The sequence below is a fragment of the Chiloscyllium plagiosum genome, chromosome 2 (assembly GCF_004010195.1).
Source record: "Chiloscyllium plagiosum isolate BGI_BamShark_2017 chromosome 2, ASM401019v2, whole genome shotgun sequence".
In the NCBI taxonomy this organism is placed as follows: Eukaryota; Metazoa; Chordata; class Chondrichthyes; order Orectolobiformes; family Hemiscylliidae; genus Chiloscyllium; species Chiloscyllium plagiosum.
In genome coordinates, this window is record NC_057711.1 from 31,886,125 (window position 1) to 31,901,406 (window position 15,282).

The following is a 15,282-nucleotide window of genomic DNA, read 5'->3' on the forward strand; positions in this document are numbered from 1 at the left end:
GTCCATATACACCATCCGCTGCTTGACCGTCGTCGACCTATCTTGACACCTCCTCAAAGAACTCCAGATTTGTGAGGCATTACCTGCCCCTCACAAAGCCGTGCTGACTACCTTTAATCACACTATGCTTTGCCAAATAGTCATAAATCCTATCCCTCAGAATTCTTTCCAAAACTTTGCTGACCACAGACGTAAAACTGACTGGTCTGTAATTGCCAGGGATTTCCCTATTACCCTTTTTGAAAAGAAGAACAACATTCGCCTCTTTCCAGTCCTACAGTACGACTCTTGCGGAGAGTGAGGAGGCAAATATTCTCACCACCGGCTTAGCAACCTCCTTTTCTTGCTTCCTGGAGCAGCCTGGGATAAATCTGGTCTGGCCCTGGAGACTTATCAATCTTCATGTTTTCCAAAGTTTCTAGCACATCAACTTCATCAATCTTGATCTGGTCCCAGCTCCTCTAAGTTTTCATTTACAACAAGTTCTCTTTTCTTGGTGAAAACCGAAGCAAAAAACTCATTTAGGGCTTCCCCTATCTGCTTAGACTCCTACGCTATCCCTGATCGGCCTGACCTCCCTAATGATTCTCTTATTCCTCACATATGAGTAAAATGCCTTTGGGTTCTCCCTAATCCTTCTTGCGAAGCCTTTGTCATGCCCCCTCCTGGGTCTCCTCAGTCCAATTCTGAGCTCCTTTCTAGCAAGCCTGTAATCCTCTAAAGCTGTGCTAGATCCTTGCTTCCTCCTTGCATAAGCTGCCGCCTTCCTTTTGACGAGAAGTTTCTCTGTTCTCTTCATCCAAGATTCCTTAATTTACCCCTTCTTACCTGTCTCAGAGGAACACATTTGTGCATCACTCAGAACAACTGCACCTTAAATAGTCTCCACATGTCTGCTGTGCCCTTTCTATGGTACGATTGCTCCCAGTCTGTACTTCCCAACTCTGTCTGATAGCGTCATAATTTCCTTTTCCCCAATTAAATGTCTTCCCTTTCCAAAGCTATGCTAAATGTGAGGCAGTTGTGATCACCTTCACCAAAGTGCTCCCCACCGCGAGATCTGGAACCTGTCCTGGCTCGTTGCAGAGCACCAAATCCAAAATGGCCTTTCCCCTCGTCAGTCTGTCTACATACTGAGTAAGGAAACCCTCCTGGACACACCTGACACAAACTGCTCCATCCAAACCATCTGCGCTTATTGGGAAAGCTGAAATCACCATATGGTTAGTAAGTTTGCAGATAACACCAAAATTGGAGGTGTAGTGGATAGCAAAGAAGCTGAAAATGTGTTGCTGGAAAAGCGCAGCAGGTTAGGCAGCATCCAAGGAGCAGGAGAATCAATGTTTCGGGCATGAGCCCTTCTTCAGGAAGGGCCTTCTCCTGTCGATTCCCCTGTTCCTTGGATGCTGTCTGACCTGCCCTTTTCCAGCAACACATTTTCAGCTCTGATCTCCAGTCCTCACTTTCTCCTGGATAGCAAAAAGGTTACCTCAGAGTACAACGGGATTTTGATTCGATCGTCCGGCAGGCTGAGGAGTGGCAGGTGGAATTTAATTTAGGTAAATGTGAGGTGCTGCATTTTGGAAAGGCAGTTCAGGGCAGGACATATGCACCTTAATGGTAATGAGAAAATGAGGACTGTAGATGCTGGGGGTCAGAGTTAAGAGTGTGATGCTGGAAAAGTGCAGCTGGTCAGGCAGGATCCAAGGAGCAGGAGAGTCGACATTTAGTCGGTTCTCCAGTTCCTTGGATGCTGCCTGCCGGCTGTGCTTTTCCAGAACCACACTCTTCAACTTAATGATAAGGTCCTGGGGAATGTTGCTGAACAAAGAAATCTTGGAGTGCAGGTTCATAGTTATGTAAAAGTAGAGTTGCAGGCAAACAGGATAGTGAAGAAGTGTTTGGTATGCTTGCCTTTATCGGTCAGTGCATTGTGTATAAGAGTTGAGAGGTCATGTTGCAGCTGTACAGTACATTGGTGAGACCACTTTTGGAATACTAGATTCAATTCTGGTCTCCTTGCTATAAGAAGGATGTTGTCCGAGTTGAAGCACTTCAGCTAGAAGGAGAGGCTGAATAGGCTGGACTATTTTCTCCAGAGTATTGGAGGCTGAGGGGTGACCTTTCCGAACTTTATAAAATCATGAGGGGCATAGATAGGGTGAATAGTTGAGGCCTTCTCCCTGGGTGGCGGAGTTCAAAACTAGAGGGCATAGCTTTAAGGCGAGAGGAAAAAGATATAAAAGGGACCTAAGGAGCAACTTTTTCATGCAGAGGGTGGTGTGTGTATGGAATGAGCTGCCAGAGGAAGTGGTGGAGACTGTACAATTACAACATTAAAGGCATTGGAATGGGTATATGAATAGGAAGGGTTCAGAGGGATTGGGGAGGTGCGGAAACTGGAATTAGGGTTGATTGATTGAATGGCGGAGCAGACTTGATGGGCCAAATGTCGATGTTGATAATGCAGTTACATTGACCAAGTCTTTGAAGGACAATCATTCATATAGCTGTTGGTGATGGCAAATGGAGATATCCCATGCTGTTCATGGAGTGATGTTGGGAAATCTTTTACCACCAGCTGAGAGGACAGGAGGACCTTGGGTTCAACAGCTCATTTGAAAGATGAGCCTCCAATAGCACATCACTCTCAGTATTGCATGAAGCATCAGCCAGGATTGCATGTTTAAGCCATTAGAAATGGCTCAACCTCACAACTGTTTGACTCAGAAGAATACAGCCATTGAATCATGACTTTAGCCTATCAAATCATTTATAGAACTTCCAAAACGCATTCCAAAGTGTGTATTCTTGTTTTCACCATCATTAGTCCATCTTTAGCTTTAAGGTTCAATTTTGTTATAACAGTTTATTCAGGGACTATTTCATGCATCCATGCAACCTTTGGTTTATTGGAATATTTTTGCTTGTTAGCTGTGGCAGTCTGTTGTCTGAGTCATAAAATTTGAATTCCAGTCTCTCTCCAGAACCTGAACATAAATGTAATCAAAGTTGACATTCCAGCGCAGCACTGAGGGAACGCTGCATTGTCAGAAGTGTCACCTTTTGGTTAAGATGTTAAACTTGAAACCCTGTATACTTTCTCAGGCAGATTTAAAAGATGCTGTGCAATGTTTTTGAAGATGAGCATGGAGATTTTCTCTGGTGTCCAGGCCAATAGTTATCCTTCAATAAATTTCACAAAATATTATCTGGTCATTATCACATTCCTGTATGTGGGAGCTTGTTTACAAATTGACTGCTGCATCTTCTGCACTAAAATTGTGACTGTACTAAAACAGTGAATGCACTTCAGAAGTACTTCATTGGCTGTAAAGTTATTTGAGCTATCTGATGGTAAAGGTACCGCTTAAATGCAAGCTTTTCTTTCTTGAACAATAACATTAATTATATTCATTTTCTCAGATTTGTCACTTCCTGTTTCTTTTAATGTGCAGTTTACCTTTCAAAACCATTAACCACTTCTGTTGATATCATGAGTTTGTGTGTGCTCTATGCATGTATTTTGTGGACATGTTTAGAATTCTGTTTTGTCTGAGAGAATCAAATTGTAAAGTCCTGTGTTACGGCTGAATCCGGGATTTTTATGGTGTATGCACACTGTAAATTGTTTCTTTTGATTTTACACATTAGAAATCTTTAATGCATACTGTAGAGCAAACAACTTATTTGTTATATTACATAACTAAATAATAGTTTAAAAAAAACTTTCTTGAGGTTAAAGAAGAAACTCCTTGGATTTTGAAAGTATAAAACTTTAAATGTAGAAGCAGAAATTAATCTTTTGTACTTCCCTGAAAGCTTTGAATCTCTAACACCATTGTTCCAGCACTAACGTTACATCATTTGGATGAGCACGCTTTTTAACAGTTGGACTGTATTTGTTACTATTTTTCATCCTGAAGGGAACAGAATCATACTGTCTTAGCCAAAATTAATGCACGCAGTTTTGAAATAAGTTTCTTATGCATGATAAAGACCATGAAGATGAACCTGCTGGTTTCCGCTCACTTCTGTCTGAGCTCCTGTAGACCTCTGTCTTTCACAGTCTGAACCTCCTGCAGAGAGCACGCAGTTCGATCAATAACTCAATAACTTTTTTCATGCAGTAATTATCTCTGTGATATTACTTGGACATTGCATTTCTTTATTACCCCAAAGAAAAAGCTTTTTATGTTGACTGCAGATATTTTTTATTTTAATAAAAATAAAACTACTTGGACTAACTTATTACAGTATATTTGTTGAACTGGTTTAGCGATTTTATTTTGTATTTTCATATGATGAAGCAGTAAAAACTATGATTCAAATTATTGCCAGCAATTCTAGAAGTGCTGCAAACCATTGAATATCAGTATCTTAACATTTGAATAGAATAGCAGACAATTCCATTTCAAGCATGAAGTAGCAAGGGTGGTATTTGGCAATCAAGCTATTAACAACATCCTTTGTTGCTTCCAGCCTCATTTTCACTCTCCTGTTTTCTTTGTTTCTAGATGGAAGTTCTGCAAGAATCACGGATGATGATTCCAGATTGTCAGCGTCGATTGGAAACGGCCCACAGTGACCTGGCACAACTATTGGTGAGGCCGTTTTATTTCAGTTTGGCAAGTTTTAATTACATGGTCCATTTTAGTCACTGCAAATTAATAAAATCAATGCTTAATATCTAAAATCGTATTTAACCAGCATAGATTGTGCTCTGATGAAGGGTCGTCCAGGCTCAAAGCATTAGCTTGCTCTCTCTCCATGGGTGCTGTCTGACCCGCTGTGGTCTCCAGCATTTGTTGTTTTCAGTACAGTTTCCGACATCTGCAGTAATTTGTTCCTAATATATTGTGAAATGACTGTATTAGACTTTTACTCCGCATTCTCTTTAAAAAATCAACTTTGCCTTTCACTCATGTATTGTGTGCATGCAGGCAATCCAGCATTTCTTTTGCTCATTCTTAATTGCTTTGGATAAAATGGTAGTGAGTGATCTTGATTCACTGGGTATAGATGCTTCTATTGTGCTGTTAACTGGGGAGTTTCAGGATATTGACTCATTCACAAAGGGGAAGCAATGATTCCAAGTCATGGGTGTATGTGACTTAAAGGAAACCTTGGTAGGGCTAGTATTCCCCTGTGTCTGCCACCCTCCCCATCTTAGACGGTTAGGAGCTGTGGATTTCAAAGGTGCTTCCAAAGATGTGGACGACTTTTACTCTATACCTTCATAACTGTTTAATGCTGTCATCAGTGCTTTAGTGAAAGAAGATTTGGTACCAGTCAAATGGGTTTGCTTTTACCTGCTGAAATCAAACTCTTAACAGTGTTGTTAGAGCCATACGTCATGGGGTTCAATCCCAGGGCTCAAATCCAAGTTTGGAAAGGCCCAGCTCCAATCCCAAATTGGAATGACCATATTCTGAAACCAGGCTTCAATCCCAGGTAGGAAAGGTTAGCTCTGTCCTAGTCTGTGTTTATGCCCCATTAGCTCTGCTCTGCTGTCGCATGTGAAAGACTACATCCTGATACCTGGACTATGTCTGAGTTCCCAACTGCCTCTACTCTCGTCCCAGGTATGAAAGGCTGCATTCCACTCCCTAGGCTATCTTTAGAAGCCATTCAGTCCATCAAGTTTGTACCATCAGAAATCTTCTACTGCAGACACTATTCCACTTTTGTGCATTAGGACCGTAGCCTTGGATTTTATGACGTTTCAAATGCTCGTCTAAGTATTTTTTAAAACTTCTGGCGTTTCCTACCTCAATTATCCTGCCAAGCAGTGCGTTTTTTTTTCTCACGTCCCCTCTAAACCTCCTGCATCTCACTTCTTAAAATTATGAACTCTTATTGACTCTCTGACTAATGGAAGTAGGTGCTTTCTGTTCACCCTGTCCATGCTCCTTATTGCATTATGCTCTGCTATCAGGTTCCCGTGCACACCCCCCCTCCCCCCCCAAAAGACTTAGAGTCCTACAGCATGGATACAGGAACTGGTCCATGCCGACCAAAATGTCTATAACACTAACCCCATTTCCCTGCAGATGGCCCAAATCCTTCTGAACCTTTCCTATCTGCGTATTTGCCCAAATGCCTTTTTAAATGTTGTTAATGGTTTTGCCTCAACCACTTCTACTGGCAGTACATGCACCACCCTCTGTTTTAGAAAATAATTGCCCCTCCGGTTCCCCTTCATTCCCTCCCCTTCAACCCTAAACTGATGCCCTCCCGTTCTCTGCTCCAAAGGAAAGAAAAAACCCAAACTTACCCAATTTCTCTGCCGAGCTGAAATACTGCATTCCAGACAGCATCCTGTTGAATCTCCCTTGCACCCCCTCCACTGCAAATACATCCTTCCTGTAGTGGTGACCAGAACTGCATACAGCATTCCAACTTTGGCCGAACCAAAGTACAGCTGCAACCATGATCCCCCTGCTCTTTTATAATTTTTGCCATGATTGACAAAGGAAAGCATCCCATATGTCTCTAACTACTATAGCATACTTGCTAAAGCATAAGCCATAGTCATGAAGTCATTGTCATAGAGATATTCAGCACAGAAACAGACCCTTCAGTCCAACTCGTCCATGCTGACCAGATATTCTAAATTAATGTAGTCCCATTTGCCAGCATTTGGTATCTGAATGAGTACATCAATAGGAAGGGTTTAAAGAAATGAGCTTTCATCCAAGTGTAATGAAAGGTATTTAATTCATCTGTATTTGGATTTCAAGCTAGTGGCATATGGTGTTTGTTTACTTTTGGGGAAAGATTTAAACATTATCTAGGCTTCTGGTTCTGTGACGCTTCCTCAGAACTTCTCAGAGTTCTGGGGAAGGGTCACCGGACCAGAAATGTTAACTCTGATTTCTCTTCACAGATGATGCCGGGCCTGCTGAGCTTTTCCAACAAATTCTGTTTTTGATTTTGCTTATATTGTATGGGTTTACATCAGAGGAAAAATGTGAAGTCATTAATTGTAGCAGATCAAGTTTTTTTTAGAAAAGAAAACTTTTGACTGCAGTTCAAAGAAGACTTGACTATGGTCAGAACCTCCGTGAAGGAGTATAATTTGTGAAACTTCCAGACTCAGGATTGTTTGGTTAGAAATCTGCATTAATACCACTAAACCACCTCTAATAGATTCCCAGATTATCCCTATAACTGATATATTAATATAACTTGTCTACAATTTCTTGCTTTCTGTCTCCTTCCTTTCTTGAATCGATGAGTCACATCTGTTATCTTCCAAACTGATGGAAGCTTTGTGGAATCTAGAAAACTTTGGAAGATTTAAAACCAATATATTGACTCTAATACATTGACCTTTTTGAAGATTCTAGGATGAAGTCTTTCAGGGTGTGGGAACTTGTCAACCTTCAAATGTAAAGATGGTGTAGTCAGACCTACCTCCTGGAGCAGGTGGGACTTGAACCTACACCTCCTTGGCTCAGATCTAGGGACACTACAACTACACCAACCCCACAAGCTCAAGGAGGTGATTAGACTTTCTATTCTTAGGGATGGTACAAATGCCTGAATGTTGTACATGTTTTGCTTATTGTCAGTGGGAATGCATGTTTTTTTTAATCTGAGGAGTTACAAATAGGCTGAACAGTGAAGTCATCAGCACACATCCCCATCAACATCTGAGAATGAAGCAATTGGAAATAGTTTAACCTATGACTCTGCTAAAGGAACTGCAATAAATGATCTAGACAAAGGAACTGAGTATTGTAGCTATGTTTGCAGATGACATAAAGGTAGAGGGACAGGTACTGTTGAGGTAGGAAGGCTGCAGAAGGACATAGACAGGTCAGGAGAATGAGCAAAGAGGTGGCAGATGGAATACAATGTGGGAAAGTATAAGTTATACATTTTAGTAGGAAGAATAGAGGTGTAAACTCTTTTCAAAATGAGAAAAGGCTTCAGAAATCTAAAGTACAAACCCTTCATTCTTGGGATCATTCTTACAAACCCTCTCTGACCAATAGACTCCCTACAATGTCGTCATATCCTTTCATAGATGCAGGTTTCAGAAATGCTCAAAGGTAGTACAAAGGAACTTGGGAGTCCTATTTCAGGGTTCTCTTAAGATTAACATGCAGGTTTGGTTAGCTGTTAGGAAGGCAAATGCAATGTTAGCATTCTTTCAAGACAGCTAGAAAACAAGAGCAGGAGTGTACTGCTGAGACTGTATAGATCCTTGTCAGACCACATTTGGAGTATTATGAGCATTTTTGAACCCTGTAATGGCCTAATTCCGTTCCTATATCTCATCATCTTATGGTCTTGATAACTCTGCCTGTCATAATTTTGCTCATGATCAAGAGTAGACTCTGAGGCAGTAGTTTTCCAGATTGGATCTGACCTGTCTTTTGAATTCAGGATACTGAGGCCATCTCTCTCTTTATCAGAGGCCCATGTAGATGGATTGATCAACCATATCATATGGAATGTATGAAATTAATGAAGACTGACTCCTGAGATGGTGGGGATCTGGAGAGTGAGATCATGCACTCAGCATTTCTGATGAAATGTTTGCCCTCATGCTGAGCTCCACCATCTTTGGGTGTGAGGTTATTCCTTGAGGGGCTTCCCCATGTTCATTTGTTTAATTGTTCATAATTCACACTGCAGGGATTTTAACTGATCTGATGGTTGTGGTGTTGCTAAGCTCTGTTTAGCACGTGCTGCTTATGAATGCGTATAGTCCAGTGATGTAGCTGAACTAGATTTGCACTTAATTTTAAGTATGTCTGGTGCTGCTTCTGGTGTGCTCCTTTACACTCATTGAACCAGGTTTGATCCCCTGGCTTGCTGGTATTTTTGTTTTTGTACAAGTGATGTGGGTATTTTGGCATTTAATGCCTATCCTGTCATTAACTTGGGCAAGTTGGTGGTGACTGTGGCTGTCTAAGGGATATTCTGGCCTTGAGGTTGCATAATACAGTTCTGCTGATGCCCACAGCAACTCATGAATGCCCAGTTTTTAGCTGCTGGCTCTGTCTATATCTTCCCTTTTTAGCATTGTGCTAGTGCAACATGGTAGAGAGTGTCCTCTGTGTGAAGAGAGGACTTTGTCCTCATAATGGCTAGCCGGTAGTTACTTCAATCAATACTATTATGCAAGCATACAGAGAAGATGGTTACTGAAGGTGTTTTTTTTTTGTCTCTTCATATTTTTGAATTGATATAACGTAAAGAAAGCTTTGTTTTGTTCTTTTCATAATCTTTCCTGCATATGTAGAGATGAATGACTTGCATTGGAAAACATTGTAATGCAAATGAGTATGAGTCTTTGCTTTACAGCAAGTTATGAAGTGTGCAACAGTCAAATGTGACTTAATTTATAGTTGTGGGACTTCATTTGCATTATCTAGAGATCCTTAATGTTTAATTAATTTACGGTACATTCCACAATAAAATTGCAATAAGATGTATTTTATTATTTGAATTGGTTGGGGATTTACACTTTAAACAAAAGATAACCAGTAGATTCTACATCAACAGTAGAAGGCAATGCAATTTATATTCATTTTGGAAAATTGCACTTAAAGTACTTTTACAAAATATACCTGATTTTATACTTATTTTATAAGTCCCATTTTAATGACAATGTAAATGGTATGGGAGTTACGTTTATTAAAGAATGCTTGCTTGGATAAAGTCTCTGAATCGATAATAAATAAAAGATTAAGAAAAAATTGATAACAACAGTTTCTAAACATCCTAGTTCTCTACTATAATTATACTACTATGTTTATATATTTTAGAGAAATTAGACTAAGATTTTACTCTAGTGCATTTTAAATTCATTGCCATTGGTGTATGAGATTAGCTGCAGTGAGTCTTTTAGTCCTATTGACATCTCTTGAAAATAACTTTGTGTATAACAGAATTGGCATTTTGGGAACTATTTTTTTTGATCTGTAAATGTTCAGTATATCATATTATAATTTTGGGTGGAAAAAAAGAACTTCATTTTGCAGATTATTCTAGTTCAGCAATATTTTCTTAACTTGGATAAAAATCGAATCCTAAAAGTGGGCAAACCTTAGCTAAATGGCATTTTGATTTCATTAGTTTTGCTAAAAATTAAAACTAGTATTTTCATTTGTCTTTATTAGCTGGCGGCCTACAAGTGCCACAAACTCCATCCTCTTCTAATCTTTATATCTGCTCAATTTAAAGCCTAAATGATTTCCTTCTGCTTCACCAAAGATAATGGGAGCAATTTAATGGCATCTCACTGCTGGTCTAGTTAACGCTGGCTACCTTGGCAATGGTCAGGACCTTGCATTAACTTAATAGGGCAGCCACGTTTTAGCAGATCTTATATGGCAGCAATGCAAACTGAAAACATTATAATCACATTGAAGTAATTTATTTTGATATTTGTTTTTACTGTGCTGTGAAACCTTCTGGAAGAAGGAGCTTGTACAGCTCCAACTTTTCATCAACTGCAGTATAATTGAGACTGGTGCCAAGCTGATTTTGTTTCTAAGCTTTGAGGTGTTGAACTCTGTTTTGTGTTCAAATTGATAATTGTAAGAAAATAAACATCTAGCAGGCAGTATAGCTACAATATGTTTCCTTACTAATGAGAGTAGCTAACCAAGACATCTCTCAAACATTAATGCAATTAAACTTTTTAGTTGTATGTTCATGACTACTAAAACTTTCTTACACCTGGAAAACGTAGAAGGATTTGTGGAAATATAGAACATAGAAGAATACAGATGTATTTCAAATTTTCTTTGCAAACTTTATCAGCTGGAAGTGTTGAAACAGATTTTTAACTATTTCAATTTAACTATTTCAATTTAACTATTTCAATTTAACTATTTCAATTTAATAACTATTTCAATTTAACTATTTCAATTTAACTATTTCAATTTAACTATTTCAATTTAACTATTTAAATACATTGGGCCAAATTTTGTCACAACAGGCATCTGTACCTGCCATTAGTACGTGCATACTTCAGCTCAAGTTGTTGACCATGCAAACTAATAATGCTACAGTGCAGGAAATGGGATATTGAAGGGGATGAATGAAGGGGGCAAACATTTCCTTAACCAATGGTTGGTAACGGATCATGCTTACCCTTTGCTAAAAGGGAAGGTGGTCTCCTAATTAGTAGATTAAATATCTGTTGAATTTCATTTACATGCAACATGAAAAATACAGCAGCTTTCTGGTATTCAGTGCAAGTCTTTGGTGGGCAGATGGTAAAAATGCAGTTTTTAACAAAGCTGCGAGTGAAAGGGACGGCACGGTGGCTCAGTGGTTAGTACTGCTGCCTCGCAGTGCCAGGGACCTGGGTTCGATTCCAGCCTTGGGCAACTGTCTGTGTGGAGTTTGCACATTCTCCCTATGTCTGCGTGGGTTTCCTCCGGGTGCTCCGGTTCCTCCCACAATCCAAAAATGAGCAGGTCAGGTGAATTGGCCATGCTAAATTGCCCATCGTGTTAGATGCATTAGTCAGAGGGAAATCTGTCTTGGTGGGTTACTCTTTGGAGGGTTGGTGTGGACTTGTTGGGCCGAAGGGCCTGTTTTCATACTGTAGTGAATCTAATAAATAAATCTAATAAAAGTGTTGTAACATGCATATCAGCCTTTGGAAACTGGTATATTGGTCTAGTATTACTGTATCATTTCCTAAAATAATCATGATCACCATTAGGCTTGCTTGATTTTAAAAGTTAACCTTTTAAGTTTTCTCTGTGGTTGATTTCATATTTCTCAGTTTTTTTTTTCTCCTCTGCTTAATCCACTACCTTTTTCAGTTGAATTTAAAAACTGAACCCATAATGTTTCAGTGGCTACAGACTTCTTACTGAGTCTTTTATATGACATAGGACCAGAAGTAGACTATTCGGTGCCTTGAGCCACCTCCTCCATTCAATAAGATCATGGCTGACCTGTTTGTTTCAAAGTTCACATTCCTGATAATGCCCCTAAATGCCCCTGCCTGACGAGAATTCACCCACCTCTGTTATAAAAACATTTGGCATCCCAACCTCCACCACCACCGGTAGCAAATTCCAAACTTTCTCAACCCTCGGAAAGAAACATATTTTCCTTATCGGTCCTGAAAATGAAACCTTTTTAATTTTAAAACCGTGACCCCTAGTTCTGAACTCAACCGCAAGAGGAAACAAGCTTACCGCATCCACTTTGTCAAGACCATTTAAGACACTTGAACCAAGTCACCCCCAATCTTCTAAACTCACGACAGAAGCATACCAAGTCTGTCCAACCCCTCCTCCTCAGACAACCATTAATTCTAGGTATCAATCCAGTGAACCTCTCCTGAACAATCTTCAATGTATTTATGTCCTTCTTTAAATAAGGAAACTAAAATTGCTCACAATCTTTTACTAATGTATGGATGCTGAAAGAAACACTCATTTCAGTAATAAAGCTGGGCGGCACGGAGGCACAGTGGTTAGCACTGCTGCCTCACAGCACCAGAGACCCGGGTTCAATTCCCGCCTCAGGTGACTGACTGACTGACTGACTGTGTGGAGTTTGCACATTCTCCCCGTGTCTGCGTGGGTTTCCTCCCACAGACCAAAAATATGCAGGTTAGGTGAATTGGCCATGCTAAATTGCCCATAGTGTTAAGTGAAGGGATAAATGTAGGGGAATGGGTCTGGGTGGGTTGCGCTTCGGAGGGTCAGTGTGGACTTGTTGGGCCGAAGGGCCTGTTTCCACACTGTAAGTAATCTAATCTAATCTTAAAAAAAAAGCTGTTCAGAGGGTAGGAGCAGCCTTATGTCAATAATGACCCAATGCTGCTTAAGAAATATCTATAAACAGAGTATATTAAATGTCACCAACTTTGGCCTTCTCCTTTTCTTCATTCTCTTTTTTTTTTCCTTTGTTTCCCCTGGAGTAGCCATTTCTTTTATTTTAGACTTTGTAATAGGTGCTGGTAAATAACAGTTAAGATAAGAGTATGTGGGTAGTTGACATACCATGACCAATTGAAGCAACCCTGACTAAAATCAGCTAGCTCATTACAACCATAAGAAAAACCCATGGTTTAATTCCTGGTTGTTGTGTGTTATTAGACTTAACCAGATTTCATTAGGGAATCCTTTTTGCTTTTACTAATTTCTATCCTAACTCTTTTTTTGCTTTTTTTCTCTTATATTAATATTTTATTTGATTTCCTGTGCCTTCAGTGTTGTCATGTGTATTTCAGAATTAGAACGTAGATTCTAAAACTTTGCCGATGGATCACTAAAAACAAAGATCCGTACATTTGTTTGATAATTGGTTGAGGATAATGAGCATAATACTTTTTCTAAAATTTCAGGCATCTGAAGTAATTGTCATCTGCAGTACTGCACCATAGTTCCCCAACAAGGATATTAAGTTGGAGTACTCCCTGTCCAAGTAGAAATCTTTCGATTCAGAACTTATGCTGAATCTTTATTTAATGGTAGATTAGAGTCATAGAATCATAGAGATGTACAGCATGGAAACAGACCCTTCGGTCCAACCCGTCCATGCCGACCAGATATCCCAACCCAATCTAGTCCCACCTGCCAGCACCCAGCCCATATCCCTCCAAACTCTTCCTATTCATATACCCATCCAAATGCCTCTTAAATGTTGCAATTGTACCAGCCTCCACCACATCCTCTGGCAGCTCATTCCATACACATACCATCATCTGCGTGAAAAAGTTGCCCCTTAGGTCTCATTTATATCTTTCCTCACTCACCACAAACCTATGCCCTCTAGTTCTGGACTCTCTATCCCCAGGAAAATTTTGTCTATTTATCCTATCCATGCCCCTCATAATTTAGTAAACCTCTAAGACCTCCGACGCTCCAGGGAAAACAGCCCCAGCCTGTTCAGCCTCTCTCTATAGCTCAAATCCTGAAACCCTGGCAACATCCTTCTAAATCTTTTCTGAACCCTTTCAAGTTTCACAACATCTTTCCGATAGGAAGGCGACCAGAATTGCATGCAATATTCCAACAGTGGCCTAACCAATGTCCTGTACAGCCGCAACATGACCTGCCAAATCCTGTACTCAATACTCTGACCAATAAAGGAAAGCATACCAAACGCCGCCTTCACTATTCTATCTACCTGCAACTCCACTTTCAAGGAGCTATGAACCTGCACTCCAAGGTCTCTGTTCAGCAACACTCCCTAGGACCTTACCATACAATCTTTCTCCCTTCTCATAAGTACTCTTGTGTCATGACAAACAATTGACCATTTTTACACTCTGTAAAAGCCATTTCAGCTCCTAGCTCTGATGTAATTATGGCTAGTCAAAGCTTCCTAAAATTTTAATGATGTGAAATTCCACAGCAAATATAACTTAAAGTTGGATATGACCATGAGTTGTCAAAGGAACTAGTTCTACATCATTGTATAGTTTGTGTATTGAAAACTATTAGTTTGAGTACTGATTAAAGAATTAGTGCATAACAGTAAAGTATTTGCAAAAATGAAAACATTCTGTTTTTGTATTCTTCCTGCTCTAGGAAAGCGAGAAAGAATTGGAAGACACTGAGGAATACAAGGAAGCCCAGGCCACAATAGGATCAATCAAACTAGAAGCCTAGACCCTATTTCTTAATTATGATGTTTTGTTTTGTTATAAGTATTTGCACTGTCCATTCCATTCACCCCACTCCATCCCCCAAATTTCAGTTTTAGGCATTATGACCCTGTTATTATTATGCTTGGGATTGATGGATGAACCCTGTGTAATCTGAGTTCTCTTACATTGCACAACAGATTGTGTACCCAAACAAATTTTGTGCTACATCATGATGAAATAATGAAACTTTAAATAAAAGTACATGCTGACAATTGTCTTATTTTATGTGTGCATCTAACATTAAAATGTCTGTTGTTCCACTTTAACTTGATGGATAAAGTGAGTGTACATTTTGTGGTCTGGCAACTGATAGTTGTATTTTTAGCAGCTGCTACATCATTGGCCAAGCATGCTGGCAATATTTCTCTACAAAACAACTTATTCAGGAACTGAGGCAGTCCACAACTGCTATGTTGTCTGTTTTCAGGATTTGATTTGTACTACTCTAACCACTTAATATCGAAGTGAAAGCACCATGTAAGACTGGTCTCAGTCTGACTGCAAGCAGGATGTATTAAGTAGCCTTGCACTTCTTGAGCTGTGTACAAACAGCTGTAGCATAAGTCTGTATACACAAAACGGCCAGGTTTTGCAGTGACCTACTTAGGAACCGTGACTTTTCATAAGATTGAAAA

General features: G+C 39.8%; 1 long non-coding RNA gene across 1 annotated transcript; it reads left to right on the plus strand.

The window, feature by feature from the left end:
* Window positions 1-4,447: 4,447 nt before the first annotated feature.
* LOC122558481 lies at window positions 4,448-14,859 on the plus strand. Its single transcript, XR_006314157.1, has 2 exons — window positions 4,448-4,604; window positions 14,529-14,859. It is a non-coding gene; the product is annotated as an uncharacterized LOC122558481 (long non-coding RNA).
* Window positions 14,860-15,282: the final 423 nt, after the last annotated feature.